The 16690-nt window shown below is 43.4% G+C and overlaps 1 protein-coding gene across 2 annotated transcripts in view; it reads left to right on the forward strand.

The window, feature by feature from the left end:
* The window catches only part of PUM2 (pumilio RNA binding family member 2), a 755055-nt gene that overhangs the window by 96902 nt on the left and 641463 nt on the right, over positions 1 to 16690 (forward strand). The gene's annotated exons all lie outside the window — the stretch shown is intronic.

Genomic DNA, 16690 nt, shown 5'->3' on the forward strand with positions numbered 1-16690 from the left:
TACAAACAACGTTTATGTTGATTTCTGTAGCCACAGTGATCACAAGGTTGTGCATAATTACATAATAGTGAGCCAGGGCTGTAACACGATTCTGCTCCCTGAATGCCGCAATCAATTGTCTTATGCTACAAATTAGCACATATGAACGAAAGCGTATTTTTTCTTATATAGCAAAGCTTTATTTTTTTGATAAATCATTATGTAGGAACAACTATTGACAAAGCTAATAGGCATGGCTGCTTTTTGGCGTGTTTCCGCTGGAAGGAGTGGAAACATGCTAGTTTAACAGCACACTATGCTAAAACCTATTTTTTAGGTTATTTGTGTTTTGGACACTTTGTATTCGTTATGTATACTTTCTGCATCTCCACTTTGTATATTCTTGAGAGATTCAGCTACCCCTACCTCATTTTTATTAGGTCTCGCCTAAGGCATTGTTTTAGCAATGCTTGTTGGCGAGATATAGAGTAAGGGCTTTGAAAAATGCTCCTAAAGTGCGTATTGGGCTATCGCCCTCACTCTATCGCCCTTCACTCTATCTATCTATCGCCCTTCACTCTATCTATCTATCGCCCTTCACTCTATCTATCTATCGCCCTTCACTCTGTCTATCGCCCTTCACTCTATCTATCGCCCTTCACTCTATCTATCGCCTTCACTCTATCTATCGCCTTCACTCTATCAATCTATCTATTGCCCTCACTCTATCTATCACACCTCACTCTATCAATCTGTCTATCGCCCTAACTCTATCTATCGCCTTCACTCCATCTGTCTATCTATCGCACTCACTTTATCTTTCGCCCACACTCTATCTATTTATCGCCCACACTCCATTGATCGCCCGCACTCTATCTGTCTATCTATCTATCGCCCTCCCTCTATTGCCCTCCCTCTATCTATCTATCGCCCTCCCTCTATCTATCACATCACTACAGCATCACTCAGCACCACCACAGCATCACTCAGGGGCACCACAACATCACTATGTGCTACCACCGCATCACTGAACGCCACAGCATCACTCGTCGCCACCACAACATCACTCAGCGCCACCACAGCATCAATCTGTGCAACCATTCAACAACAACTGGTTCAAATATGTTCTCTCAATGTTTCAAGCTTTATTGCAAATGTCACAAAAAGATGTTAATATTTCAAGTCTGTTCTTGGATTTTCGTCACAATAAAATACACTGAACATAATCTTCACAAAAGATATTTACAAAAGTATAAGCTTTTGCTATTATAAATTACAATAATTATTAAAAATGAAATAAAAGCCATTGTTATTTGTAATATCAATACATCTAAGTCACATAAATACAACCCATATTGCATTACAAATGCTATAGGTGTCACATTTTTGAACGTTAAAACTATTGGCATTGGAAATGACAAAGCTATTCATTTCACTATTTTCAAAACCAACACATAAAAAAAAAAAATTCATTTACAATACCAATAACTCAAACTTTCCTAATGCAAGACCTATTGCATTGCAAATGCTTGTTTTCTTCGGAGACTTCATGACTTCATTAGACCTGAAAATTATTACTCAAAAATCTCAGGTCATGATTGTTGGACCGATCAGCAGAAAATGGAAATTTATGACTTTTTCTTGCACAGGCAAAGAAGGAAAGAGGGTTCCAATTTTCACCTATCTGGGGGTCATCTTAGAAGAGAGAGGAACCTGGGGGCCCCAACTCAAGTCAAAAAGCAACGCAGTAGCACGTTCGGCTGCAGCCCTGTTAAGCTTTGCTAAAAGGATGAGGGCCCGACCAATGGAGGCTATCCTTAAAGTATATAAAGCCAAATGTTTGGCTATAGCCACCTATGGCTCTGCTATCTGGGGTTACAGTAAACCCGATAACATCCAGAAGGTAGAGAACAAATTTTTTAGATCTTTGCTCTCTGTTCCCCAGTCCAACCCCACTTTCCACAATACATTCAGAGCTAGGCATGGGGTTTGTAACAGACTCAATAAAATCCGCACCTGTAATTTGCTGGTTAAAAACATGGCTTAACCAGGAAATCTCCTTAAATCACCTGATTCTTAAAGATTGCCTTGCTCTGGATATAGCTCAGAGTCCCATGGTTGGTTTATGTTAAAGCAATGCTTATGAATGTGGGGCGCATTGAGCTGTTTCATTTTCCAGAACGTATAAAAAAAGAGGATGTCTTGGAGATAAAATCCGCACTGGTAAACCTTTTCATGGCAGAGCGGGAGGAGATAGAGATGAGAAAACCACTTGTTAGAAGGAACTATGCACTCATAACTGTTCCAGGCCCTGAACCTTATTTTGTTTCTGTAACTAGACCATTTCATTGCTTTCTCCTAACTAGATTCCGTTTCAATTTGATACATTTTATGTTGGGATCTCATCCTATTTGGGATACACCATCAAATGCTAATCCATGCGATTGCGATCAGTTTTCCACACAGGACACACTTCACTTTATTATGTTTTGTGAACACTATGCACAGATTAGGAAAAAATACTTGTTACCTATTTTGCGGGAGGCAAGCTTGCTACAGGTCAGGCCAGCGCTCCTGTTTTTACAACTTTTATCAACATTTCATGTAGCAAGCTACTTAGTGGCAGGTGTTCAAATTAATAAGAAGCGTTCTAATTTACGACTCATACCTATTGCAATCAATTCATTTTAGTAGCCTTGGTGCCTTTTTAACACTCTGAAGCTGACTCTCAAATGGAAATATATATATTTTTAAAAATGTTTTATTGAACACATGAGATATGTTCATTTTAAATTTGATATGTTTTTACTTTTTATCTTTGTAATTGATTGTAATCATATTTATTGTTGTATTGTATTAATTGTGACTATTTGTATCTTGTGTCTTTTTCTGATTTTTATTAATCGAATTAAAGTGATTGACTGACTGAGAAGGACAGGAACGTATAGTCGATTGCTGTTGATGTCGTCGAGTTGTGGAAAGTTGCTGCTTGGGGACGGTCCCCCGGCATTCGGCCATTAACCGAAATCAAACCCAAATTGGTTAGATTCTCTGATAAGCTCTTTGATACATTTGTTTGTTTACCCCAAGGGCACGCTTCCAGAGGTGGAGTCCCCCTAACATGCAAATAATGTTCTGTTGGGTAGTTCTTTCCTGTTGATTTCGAAAAGAACATATTAAAGTTTACTGAGACAATTAGGTTCAGATTGTCCACTTCTGTTACTAGTTTGTTCAGTTCTGTTACCAGGGTAGTAGCAGCGTTTTTTTTCTTCTTTTGGGTGCAGATAGGTATTAACCACGATTAGTTCTTGCCTACTGGATCCCGGTGTTAATATTTCCAATTGGACTGCAATGATTCCGTTTTCAGATCCTGAAATTTTTTTTGTTTCGCAGTTCTTTTACATGGTTTATTGATTGAATCGAAGTGTATATCGTTAAACCACCTTTCTCGTGACCGTATTTTGAGGTTCTCCTTGCTGGGAGGTGGAATGATTTGAAGCCCTGAAGATGGAGTGGCTCTACTGACCAAGTTTCTTGTAGCAGTATTAAGTCATACTGCTGAAAGTATAGCAATAGATCCTTGTTGGTAATTTTAGCTCCTAGACCGTTTATATTCCAAGAACACAATTTAAGTGATCGATATTTGAGGCATTGTCGGATTGCTCTGCAGACTGTCATTGGCTGGGCTGTCTCGAGTTGATTGTTCTTGCGATCCAGTCCCATTCTTGATTTTGGGTCGGGAGATGGTTGATTTTTTGCAGAAGGGGTATACTGGCTTTTCGTTCAATTGAGCTTCCTCGTGCTCCTCTCAGTATAGATTTTATGGGAATATCCGGCAGGCGATTGCTCAGAGTCGAGTTAACGTTTTCTTGAGGATTGCGAAGTAATGGAGCTGGGTAGCCTGGATTGAACGGTTTAATTCGAATCCCCCATGCTTTTAATAGATTTTCTTCAAGATTTTTTTCGCTAATTCTCCAGAGTTCCAAATTGTTTTTGTTATTTCCTGCTCTGATAGATGGTTGAGTGTGATAAATTCGACAGCCTCTAAGTCATGAGTAGTTAGCTTAGCTAAAGATGTAATTGAGTTCAGGACTCGTAAGATATTACTTCGGTTTAAAATATCTTCGCGGCCTTTTGATCTGTAGTCAGGAATGAAGAGTATTGTTTTATGCTCTTCGTGGTTTGTGGCCTCCTGTCGCTGGTCAATGTTTGATGCCCGTTCTGTGCTCTTGCAATTATTATATACTTGTGGGCTTTGGTCCCTTTGGGTCGGCGGACCCGAATTGGCAATTGGTAACTGTGCTATACTGTTGCAGTTCCTGTAGTCTAGAGGTGGTTGATCTCTTTGCGTCGGTTGTCCCAAGTTGACAGTTGGGTCACGGGGATCATACTTGTTGCTGTCCTGTTTTTTGCTTGATGTTAGTTCGAGGGCTGTGCTTTGGGATGGCCCTAGGCATTGCTTTCTTAGGGTCAGAGATTCCTTGTCAAAAATTACATTAGGTTTGTTTCTCGTTGCTGTTGAGGTGATACTTGTGGCAGTATCCCAAGGATTCGTTCCTCCAGTGGGTTTTGCCTGGTTTGGCCCTGGGCATTGCTTTCTCAGGGTCAGAGATTCCTTGTCAAAAATTACATTAGGTTTGTTTTTCATTGCTGTTGAAGTGATACTGGTGGTAGTATCCCAAGGATTCATTCCTCCAGTGGATTGTGCCACCGGGTTGTTCGCAGTTTGTTGACCCATTGACTTGAAGTAAAGGGAGTTTTTTGTACTAATGCTTGTTTCACCAAAGTCATCTTGTTCACCAGTTAACGCAGCTGTTCCCCTTGTAAAGCCGGCTTCTGTTGGTTTATTGTTAGCTGATGTTGCCTCTGGGCTTTTAAGAGTAAGTGAAGTTGGAGGGCTTTCCCTGGGCCTTTGGTTTTGCTCGTCCTTAGTGCCTGTTTGTTCTTTCACTGATTCCGTCAGCGATTTGTTGGCTTGTGGGAAGTATGTTTTTATAGAGACCATCTTGTTTCTCCCTTTTCTCTTCATGTTCCTTCTTTGTTTGGCTGACTGTTGTTTTTTACATAAGTTCTCCCCGCTTTCTACTGTGGCGGCCGGCTCTCTGGTTGAGCTCTGCTGATTTTCGTCTTGCCAAGGCATGGAAGCGCCTCCCACTTGTTTTGGATTCTGGTCATTTGGTTCCCTAGTGCAATTAGGTAGGTTGTCAGAATCTGTTGCGCCGTCTGGAATAACCACCGATTGGGTTTTTTCCATTGTCTCGCAGTCTGGGTTTTTTCTATCCCTGTTTGCTACTGCCCATGCTGCTCTATTGGAAGTGTTTCCGGATTTTGTCTGTTAAGAGCTCACTCATTACATCTGGTAGAGATGATAGTTTATTGATGATTGAGTAACATGTGCAGCTTGGTGGGTTAATTGTAGTTTTTAGTTCAATACATTTATTAAGATTAAAAGGGTATACAAAAATTTGAATAACATACAGGTGATACATATGAGGAAAGATATGAATTCGTCATGAGGTACTACTGAGATACAATATAATGTGGAAACCAAAAGACCGTGATCTAGATCAGTGGTATCACCATGGGTTAAAAAAAAGAGATTTAAGAGTGAGAAGAGAAGCAGATAGAAAAAGAAAGGGAAGAAAAGATGGTATGTGGAAGAGAGAGAGAGAGGAAGAAAAGAAGGGAAAGGAGAGGACGGAAAGGGATCTTCTGGGGAGCTACACCTGAACAGAAGGACAACACTCACACAGACGAATCAGAAGGATATTGAGCAACCAAACCCTTAGAAGCTAAATCCATATATGAATCTAAAGTTCTCCAGACACCAGCAGAAATTGAAGGAGAGAGATGAGCATCATTAACTGAGGTGTGTGCACCTCTCAAAAAGGAGACCCAAGCCCACCAAGTGTGGTAGGAAATCGAGGAAAAAGATTTCCATTCCATAAGAATTACTTTCACCGCAATAGTTAGTAGTAGATCTAGTAATTGGGAATCCAAGTAATCTAAGGGTAGTGGAGTCTGAGAGGCAAGTGGGCCTAACAAAATCATGGGGAAAGAGAGCTGGAACCGGAGGTTAAAAATCAGTTGAAGATGTTTGTGTGTTAAATCCCAAAAGGGTTTAAGAAGCGAACATTCAAAAAACATGTGAAGGTAATCGCCTGTACATAGGCCACAACTCCAACAAAGATCATCCTTCAACTAAAGAGAGTATAAACGTGCCGGAGTCCAGTGGAGAATTTAGATTGGATTAGAGAAGGAGCAATCTTATTCCGGAGAGAAAACTTCCCAATCAAACGCCAGTCATCCTCAGAAATATGGGCAATCATATCCTGCTCAAAATGAGATATCCATTTCTGTTGTGTGACAGTACAACCGGCAGGAGAAGCGGAAGAAAGAAATGTATAAATTTTGGAAGCCACATGACCTAAACGAAGCCACAATTGAAATAATTTAATAGGAGAGGCTGGAGTCAGACGTAGTTTCGCTAATGCCACCTTTATTTTCAGGAAAGTGTAAAAGTCTAAATTATTGAGAGAGAACTGTTTAGATAAATTAGAAAAAGGTAATGGATCTCCATTGGAGTCATACAGATGACGTACTAAAGTTATCCCTTTATTAGCCCAATAGAAGATCAACACCGGGTCAATAATGCTTTTAATACGGGGATTGTGCCACAACGAGGACCATCTCGATTTATGAATAGGAATAGCAACTCGTCTATCAACTTGTTTGATCGCGGCAATAGTCTCTAGGATGATTGAACGTGAGAAAGGAATAGATAAAGTAGATGTAGTTAAAAAAGCCAAAGAGCCCCCTGCGAGGCCAAGAAAGCAGTCTGATATTTCTCCCAATCAGGAAAGTTGCAACCACCCAAATCATAAGGCTTTCTCAGATATTTATAAGCAATCCGAGCCCTCTTCTCATTCCAAAGAAATTTGGAGGTGAGGGAGTCCATCGTGTGAAAAAAAGACCATTTCACAGGAAGCATGGAAGAAACAATATTAATAGGGGTAATCATCATTTTTATAGTTTGAAAACGGCCCCACCAAGAAATATATTTGGGAGACCAAGTCTCTAAAAGCTGACTTACTTTAGTAAGAGTTTGAGCCTCATTGTACGCAACAGTATCATAAAGGGTACTACAGAACCAGATACCTAAGTATTTAAGCTGTTTAGATTGCCATTTAAACCCTGCAGAGCCCATATGAGCCGGAAAACAATAAGCATTTAAAGGAAACATTTACGTTTTGTCTTTATTGAGGGTATACCCGGAAACACCTGAAAAAAGGTAGATGGTATTTGAAATCGCGGGAATGGCCCGTTCAATATCTTCCGAAAAAATAAGAACATCATCTGCATATGCAGCAGTTTTGATACGATGTGAGCCAAAAGTAAATCCTTTGATGTCTGGATGGATGTCAATCAAACGAAGCAACGGATCGATAGAAAGTAAAAACAAAAGAGGGGACAAGGGACAGCCTTGTCTAGTGCCTTGGCGAAGATTGAAAAAAGAAGTGGTGCCATTAACTCTAATATTTGCCCTAGGCTGGCCATATAAGGACATAACCATATTAACAAATGAATCACCAAAATTATGTGCATGAAGAACCGCATGTAGACAAGGCCAAGGAACCTTGTCAAAAGCCTTCTCAGCGTCTAAGGTCAAAGCGGCAGCTGAAAGGGGAGAACGTTTAGCAGCACCCAAGACATGACAAAAGGTATGTATATTATCCCTCGCTAAACGTCCCTTAACAAAACCCGTCTGAGAGGGATGAACAAGCTTAGGAATAAATGATTCTAAACGCTTAGCCAAAATCTTGGCAAAGATTTTCGCTTCCATGTTAAGGAGGGAAATAGGACGAAAATTTTTGGGGTCTGAATGATCTTTGCCCTCCCTTGGGATTACAACAATGGTAGCATCCGCTGCCGACCCTGAGACCGACCCTTGTTGGATGAAAGAATCAAAGACAACCTTAAGATGAGGGACAACCGCAGAGAGAAAGGTCTTATAAAACAGGATAGGAAAACCGTCAGGCCCAGGAGCTTTTCCAGACAGAGTAGCTTTAATGGCAGCGCCGATTTCCTCAGACGTAATCGCCCCCCCTAACTTCTGACTATCTTCCGTGGATATCGATTGAAGAGGAATCTTTTTGAGAAATTCCTGGCATTGATCAAAAGGGGATTGATTGGTGGGAGTACACAATTTACTATAGAAATCTCTAAAGACATCAAGAATCTCCTTGGTCTGAAATTTTGTAACGCCGGAGCTATCGGTAATTGAGATTTGCACGGATTTGAAATTAGAATCCTGATATTTCAACGTCGCAGCCAAAATTTTACCTGCATGGTTTTTCAACAGTAAACGCTTGGATTTCTGGGCCTGAACCCCAATGTGAGCCCGCTTAGTAACAATGGTGTTGTAGGAATATTTCAGATTCGTAATGGTTTGCAAATGGCTTCTATCTTTAGAATTGCGGAAAAGAAGTTCCTGTTGTTTAATTTCATCTGCTAAAATTTAAGGTCTTTTTTGACAGCAGCATTCCTCCTAGCCATATATTGAATAATGGAACCCCGAAGAGAGCATTTAAACGCATCCCATAAAACTATCGGAGAATTTACTGACCCATCATTATCAGCAAAAAAATTATCAATTTCAGTCATTAAAGCTAGAACCTGGGACTCCTCATAAAGAATTTATGTGTTTAATCTCTAAGAACTGGGACCTTTTTTCGGAACAAAAGAGGAAAGAGAAAAGGAAACAGCTGCATGATCAGAAACAAGAATAGGATGAATGAGTGGGGAGGATGAAGCCTGAACAAGAGACGAGTGAACTAAGAGGTAATCAACACGAGAAAAACTAGAGTGTGGAGAGGAAAAGAAAGAAAAATCACTACCAGTAGGGTTATGAAGCCGCCAAAGATCCTGAAGCTGAAGAGTAGAACACATGTTTAACATTTGTTTATGGGCTTTAGAAGAACGAAACTGAAAAGCAGAATTCCTATCCAACAGGGGGTCCATAGGTAGATTAAAATCACCACCAACAATTAAATTACCCTGATGGAGTATCTACCAGTTTTTTCGTAATCGTGCGTCAAAACACCGGATCATCGCAATCAGGAGCATAAATATTGAGAACGTATAAGTCATTAGCACCAACAGAGAGCCTAGACAATAACCATCGGCCCTCAGAATCATATTCAGCAGAGACCAACGATAATCCAGAAGTTTTAGAGATAAATGTAATCACACCATTCTTTTTACCAGAGGCATCAGAACAAGCAACATCAAGCACCCATTCTTTCCTCAGACACCAAGCCTTGTTGTAAGAAATTTTTGTTTCTTGTAACAAAACCAAATCAGAAGAAAGAGATTTACAATAATCCAAGATTTTTGATCTTTTTACCGGGTGATTTAACCCTTTAACATTAAGGGACACAACATTCAAATCAGGCAGAAGAGTAGATCAACAAAAAGACCAGTAAAAAAGAAATGGTAATAGAGGGGGAAATAGCAGAAAAAAGCAAACCGGCACAGACCAATGTTGAAAAAGAAGAAAGAGAAAGCCGCCCCAGAAGAACTAAGGGAAAGAGAAGAGAGGCAAAGAGGGGAAGAAGAAAAGAGAGAAAAGAAGAACCACCAGGGGAAGGTCTAGAAGAGACCAAATTCATATCAGGGGGGACATGGGAAGGGAGACAGGAGACCACCGAGAGAACTCGCATGGTAAAGCTATAAACCCTATAGTATATATAATATAAAGAACAAGGCATAGAGGCATACAATGTAGTAATTTGCTAATAAGAAATAAAACATCACCAGAATCCAAACAGTAAAAAAGCCTAATAGCAATAATAAGTGTCTTAAAAGAACAGAAATCATCCATAAACAACTCTAATAACAGAGGTATCTAGTACATAATAACTATAGAAAAAAATATGTATGGAAAACCCAAGTAAAGGTTATCAATATCATCAGGAACAACATATGTAAATGGGAAGAGTACCTAATAATTTGTATAAATATTCAACCAGGGTAAAACGCGGAGTACAATAATAACAATAATACAATATATATACTACATAAATGATTAAAGGAACATTAGAATAAAACAAGAAAGATGAAATCCATACGAAGAACATGAAGAGACTAACAAAAAAAAAAGTGAATAATAAAAAGCTGTAATGCAAAGACACAAAATATCTAAAACGTGACACTGGGCAAGAAAGACAAAAAAATAATCACATAACATCGAATGAGATGGAGGAAATGTCAGAGAAGTAGTGAGCGGTACCCACAAAACAAGGTACCAATCAGCCGAGTGACACAAACAACAGGACCGAAAGGAAGACAAGAGAGACCTCAAGGAATCCACCAGTACACTAGACATCACAAGGAACTACCAAAGACAAGGAACATGTTGAACAGTGACATGAATACCATCACAAAGAAAAAAAGGGTGAAATATCCGAATCCACACGTAGAGCACACGAAATATGAGGAAAAAAAGATGCATAGAACAGAGAAACGCATAGAACAACTAGCAAAACGTCGAAGAGAAGAGAAAACGTCAAACCGTCCGAAACGGACGATAAGTAACAAAAGACAACATATGTGTCTAATGACCATGACTCAAGGTATAAGGAGTTAAAACGTGGAAAATAGGAGAAAACACGGCGCTTGAAAAGATAGGAGGAGCCAAAAAACATGTAACACTGAAACAGTGGCACATATCGGACGGAAAAATATACTAAGTTACAGAAACAAAAGACAAATAGAATCAAGAACCAGAAGGACCAGGAACAGAAGAAGAATCCATCTGCGATTCAGATTGATTATCCAAAAAAGTGGAAAGATCAGAAGGTTCGTCAAAAATCTTAGAGCGGCCTTTGAATGTAATACGAAATTTCGAAGGTCCAGCAAAAGAGAAAGGGATGTTCATTTCTAAAAGACGTTTCCGCAGGTTAAGAAACCCCTTTCTACGAATCACAGTGTCTCTGGCAAAATCTTGAGAAATAGCAATTCGATGGCCTTCCCAAGTCACGGATTTGACCTTCCTCATATGAGCCAAAATTTGTTCCGAATGTTGGTGACGCAGCGGTTTAAAAATTACCGCTCTTGGACTAGTCGCAGATTTAGACCTGAAGGAAGGAACACGATGAGCTCTCTCAATCTCAAAGTCTCTCAAAAAATAAAATCTGTAGGGCAGCAGGAAGCCATTGGGAAATAAAGTCAACCATCGAGGAGGCTGACTTCTCTGCATCCTCAGGAAGACCAAAGATTCGTAAATTATTACTTCGGTTACGATCTTCCTGCTCAGTGAGGGCTCTCCGTAGGGCAGCCATAGAACGATCCATCTGTTGAAGAGACCGTGAATGTTGGTGGGCAACATCCTCTACACCACTAATCCGAGACTCCGCAGCATTGACCCTAACAGATAGCGCCTTAAAGTCATTCCTGATAGCCGCCACTTCAACTTGTAAAAGATCAGTGTTAGTCTTAGTAGATTGGGCGATATCATGAACCGCATTGAGATGCGAAAGAATGGTATCCAGAGTGGTAGCAGGATCCTTCTGAGAAGATTCTGGAGTAGGAGATTGTAGTTTGGACCTTTTAAGGCCACCTTTGGAATCTTTAGTAGTAGCAGGAGGACCCATGTTGTCCGCCATAAGAACAGCCCACGATGAAATATCAAAAAAGCACCTGTATACCTATGCGGAGATAAAGAGAGCAAAGCAGGTGTAAGAAAATAGCAAAAATGGCAATTCACAAGAGCTCCCTAGAAATACAGCTGAAGAAGCGTCAAAATAGGGAACACAGGCCGTATTAGTAGAAGTAAAATGGCCGTCAAGGTCGTATGAGGAAAAAAGCAGACATGGAATATTCCTCAGAAAGTCATGAAAAAACAAAATTCCAGATAGCCAACAACCTCGCAATCAGGTTGAAGAGACCTCATAACAAAGGAACCATCAGGCAGAAGCAAAAGAGCAGAGGGAGGCCACTGAATCATTATATGGGGACCCACCAGGCAAAGAGAGTCATGGGAATATCAGCAAGTGAGGAAAACGCTGATAAAAATCCAGCAATCTTGATAAAAAGTCATAAATATTGTAAATGTCACCTTAGAAGCAGCAGAAGTGCAGTTTCAGCAATGAGCTATACTGCCGGAGGTAGAAAATACGAGCGACGCCACCACAGGAAACAAAATGGCGGCCGCTCGTGAAAGCCAGTGAGAGGAGCTGCAACACGCTGAAAAATGATGTTCCTGTCGTTGTCAGCGATGCCCGCTCATATCCGCACCTTCCAGGCACATTCCGACTTGAAATGCCGTGGTCAGAAAAGAAAGGGTAGCTGAAAGGGAATCGGGAATCGGCCCGACAGCCTCTGCCTCCCCAGAGCTCAAGCGCCGACCGCCATCACGTAGCGGCGCACAAGCCACGCCCCCTGGGTTAATTGTAGTTTTTGATTGAACTCTTTTGATAACTCGTTCAAATCTAGTAGCTTGGTATCGATGTTAATAACATGGGTGGTTAAGCGGGTTAGCAGATTAAGTTGGATGTCCATCTTATCCGAATGGTATTCCATTGCTTTTGACGTGAGGTTCATAGTGTTTAGCAGTGATGCCCAAAGACCGCTCTCTTCTGTGTTTAGGGTCTTTGGGGAATCAGCCGTTATGATTTCTGTGTCATGTGGTAGCATGATGCCTTTTCCCTGGGTGTTTGTAGCCGCCATTTTCTCCCATTCTTCCGTTGTCAAGGGAGATGCGCTATCTACTAATGCTGACCCTGGGAGCTGAGTGGTAGTTGTAGTAGTTGAAGCCATAGATCCCACTTGCGGTAAGGGGCTTGGCTCACAAACGGCGGAAAGTGCAGGTTTTAGTAGCACATGCTGGATCATGTTTAGACCAGGATGGCATAATTGAGGTAGACTATTTGACCCCAGCACCGGAACAGGAGTGTCGCGCTTTGATTTTTCTGTTGATATTTTCTGCTGGTGTAGAATGGAATGTATAAATTTGAGGTGATGAATGTTCTAGGTATTCATTGAGGGAAGGCTCATTGGCTTGATCATCAGGCTGATCTGCTCTCGATTTTCTTGCCTCGCTTATGTCCTTGCTCGCTTCAAAGCTTTTATTTTGCCACCTGGGATTATTTTCCATCGATTTCGGTGCCTTGAAGACTGTTAGCTATTGTAATTGAAGTGAGCGTAGAGTCTCTGATAGGTTTAGGTGGGCTCATAATGCTCTCGTTGCCCAAATGATTAGCCAAAACTGATGCTGGTTGTAAGGCTGGTTGTAAGGCTTGTGCGGAGTCTGCGACATCGTGTTTTGTTAAGATGATTATCTCCGCAAGCAAAGGGGAGGGAAGGCTTTTCTGCGCGGGGCTCAAGTGGTTTAGCACTGCCCCAGCGTCTTTAACAAAGGCGAACTTGGAGAAAATTTTTGGTTGGACAAGAGTTTTTTTTAGTTTTTGTTTGTTATAGGTTTGTTGGTCGGTTTGTCCTTGCACCGAGCCCTTTGCGTCGTGCTCAAGGGTAACTAAAATGTCATCCTCTGTGCTTGTGCTAGGTCTTGTTGGCCTTGTTAGTTTTCCGTGGTTGTCTGAGGGGGTATTAAGTATTTTATTTTTCTTCTTCCAGTTACTCACTACTGTTGAAATACTTCGTCTTTCTTTGCCTGATCTCATTATGGGTAAAAGCTGGTGTGCAAGAGAAAGGTTGAAGGTGGAAACCCAATAAGTCAATGAATCCTGCACAGTCCTAATGAGTAGAAATCAGTAGAAGTTGCCGCTTCTGATGCCCCTCGCCCCCATTGCGAAATGCCAGTTATTCAGTTTTTATTAACTATTCGCGTCACTGATGCTTTTGTGCTTCTTTACTTAAGCGCAGCGCTGCATTGCATTGAACATGACACTTACGGAATAAGCAGTGCTGTGATGCTGGGATGGAGCCAGTTGGTTAGTCGGCTGTAGTCAGAGCCGAAGATTGGTTGGGGGGAGGGGTCAACGCGCCTCAACTCTGCTCCGTAGCCATTGTCCACAACGTCTGCGTCTTCACTCGTGCACTTCACGATGCGCGGGCAGGCGGACTTGGCTTGGCTTGACTTGGTGCCGCTTGGTACCGCTCTCCGCTCTCCTTTCTGTGCGCTGTGCTGTACTGTGCTCTATCCCGTGCTCCTCACTTTTAGGCTCCTGCCTGCCTGCCACCACACTTGGTCACTGGATCGCTCGACAGAGGAAGTGGGGCAGAAAGAAGAACCTGAGGAAACTCGTCTGCCCCCCTTTGAGGTTCAGAAGGGGCACAGGTACGGGCTTGGCTGAGGTGTAACTGCTGGTGTCTCCGTGTGCCCGGAGCTGCCCGGAACTGCCCGGAGCTGGGCAGGGCTTGGGGTTGGTTGGTGTCCATTCCCTCTCTGAGATTGTACATAACGGAGAGAACTACGGACTCCGTGGAGTGCGCAGGACGGAAACCAGCCTGGCGGGGGGCTAATCATCCATTCTCCTCGGCGAAGGCGCTGAGCACTTTGGTGATGTGGCGTTCCAATATTTTACATAGGAAAGGAAGGAAGGAGATGTGGCGATAGTTTACAAGTGAAGAGGGGTCTGAACCGGGCTTCTTTAAGATGGGGATTATTGTCGCGGATTTATGAAGTTGTGGAACAATGCCTTGAGCAAGGGAGTTATTGAGGAAAGTGAGGGGGGGCGAAGGGCAAGCCAGATAGATTTGTCTTAAGATGTGTGCAGGGCAGGTGTCAGATGGGGAGCCTGATTTTACCCTTCAGAGGAGGGACAGGAACGTCTCTCTGGTCAAAGGAGGAATGTGATCAAGATACGACCGGGCAGGCGAGGGCTGAGGATCCACAAAAGAAGGGGAGGGAGGGGTGATGTTTGACTTGATAGTAGTAATTTTCTCCATAAAATAGTTGTTGAGATAGTCACAGAGGGCCTGGGAGGGGGAGGGTTTGAGGGTGACTCTGTCCGAGAAGGCCAGGTCCTGCACAATTGTAAAAATTTCTCTCGATTGGTTTTCTGCGGACAGAATTTTTGAGGAGAAATAGTCTGTCTTGGCAGAGAGGATGGACTTCTTGTATTGATTGAGAAGTGTAGTGTATTGTAGCTTGAGAGTAGGACAGTAGGCGCGTCTCCAGGCGCGCTCTGCCTGCCGTACTGCCAGCTTTGCCTCCTTGAGTTCGGTGTTAAACCACCTATGTGTGTCGTTGGTGTTGTAGGCGGTCTTGCCCCAGACAGTCGTCGACGGACCTCCTGCACCAGCTGGAGTTTTCCATCAATGTGCTGAAGTTACACCTGTGCCCCTCTCAGAAGCTCCTCTTCATCGCAGCGGTCCTCGACTCGGCGCAGTTTTGGGTTTATACTTCCGAACAGCGGGTCTGGGATATTCAGCCTCTGATTCCAATCTTTCAGCCTTTATCCCGGGTCTCGGTCAGGTTGGCGCTGCGGCTTCTGGGGCTGATGGCCTCCTGCATCCTTCTGGTGCATCACGCCAGGTGGCGGATGCGGGCATTGCAGTGGGATCTGAAGTTTCATTGGGCCCAGCATCAGGGCAGCCTGTCCAACCATGTCAAGATCTCGGAGGGCACTCCGAGACAGCTGCAGTGGTGGCTCACGGACCGCGATTGGGTCAGCGGCAGATCCGTCTCCCTTCCCCAACCGGAGCACGTAGTTGTGACTGACGCGTCCCTCCAGGGCTGGGGAGGCCACATGGGAGAGGCGGAGATCAGAGGCCTCTGCTCTCCGGCGGAGTCCCGGCTCCATATCAACTTTCTGGAGCTGCAGGGGATTCGTCTAGCACTGAAGGCATTCCCCCTCTGTCCGGGGGAGTGTAGTGCAGGTGTTCACGGACAACACCACCGCCATGAGATACTGCAACAAACAGTGCGGGGTGGGGTCGTGGACCCTCTGGCAGGAGGCTCTGCACCTCTGGCAGTGGCTGGAACATCAGGGCGTGACCCTGGTTCAACACCTGGCAGGTTATCTGAACGTCAGGGCGGACGAGCTCAGCGGAAGGTGCATGATGGATCACGAATGGCGTCGGAACTCTGATATGGCGCAAGGCCTCTTTCTGCAGTGGGGAGAGCCTTGGTTAGATCTATTCGCCACCAAAGAGAACCTGTAATGTCATCAGTTCTGCGCATTGGAATTTCCAAGACTGCACTCGCTCGGGGACGCTATTCGTCGCAAGTGGAGTTGTGGTCTGTTGTACGCCTTTCTGCCTATACCACTTCTGCCCAGAGTGCTGAAGAAAATCAAGCGCGACCAGGCCCAAGTCATCCTTGTGGCTCCGGACTGGGCACGACGGTAATGGTATCCAGAGCTACTCAGTATGTCAGTCGATCCCCCGGTTCGTCTGCCTCTTCAGGTGGACCTTCTGTCGCAGCAGCAGGGGACGGTCCTCCACCTGAACCTGTCCAGTCTCCATCTCCATGCTTGGAGATGGAGCGGCAACAGTTGAGGCCATTTGACCTGCGTCCTGAAGTCTGTAATGTCATTCTGGCAGCCAGGCGTCCCTCCACGAAGTCCGTATACGCCTGCAGGTGGAACAGATTTGTGGCATGGTGCACAGCAAAGGCCGTGGATCCTCTCTATGCCCCTCTTTTCTGATGTTCTCCTCTTCCTTCTTTCTCTTGCCCAGCAGGGGTCTGCTCTGGGCACTATCAAGGGCTACCTTTCTGCCCTTTCAGCCTTCCTAAGGCTACCTG

Source organism: Lissotriton vulgaris, chromosome 6 (assembly GCF_964263255.1).
Source record: "Lissotriton vulgaris chromosome 6, aLisVul1.2, whole genome shotgun sequence".
In the NCBI taxonomy this organism is placed as follows: domain Eukaryota; kingdom Metazoa; phylum Chordata; class Amphibia; order Caudata; family Salamandridae; genus Lissotriton; species Lissotriton vulgaris.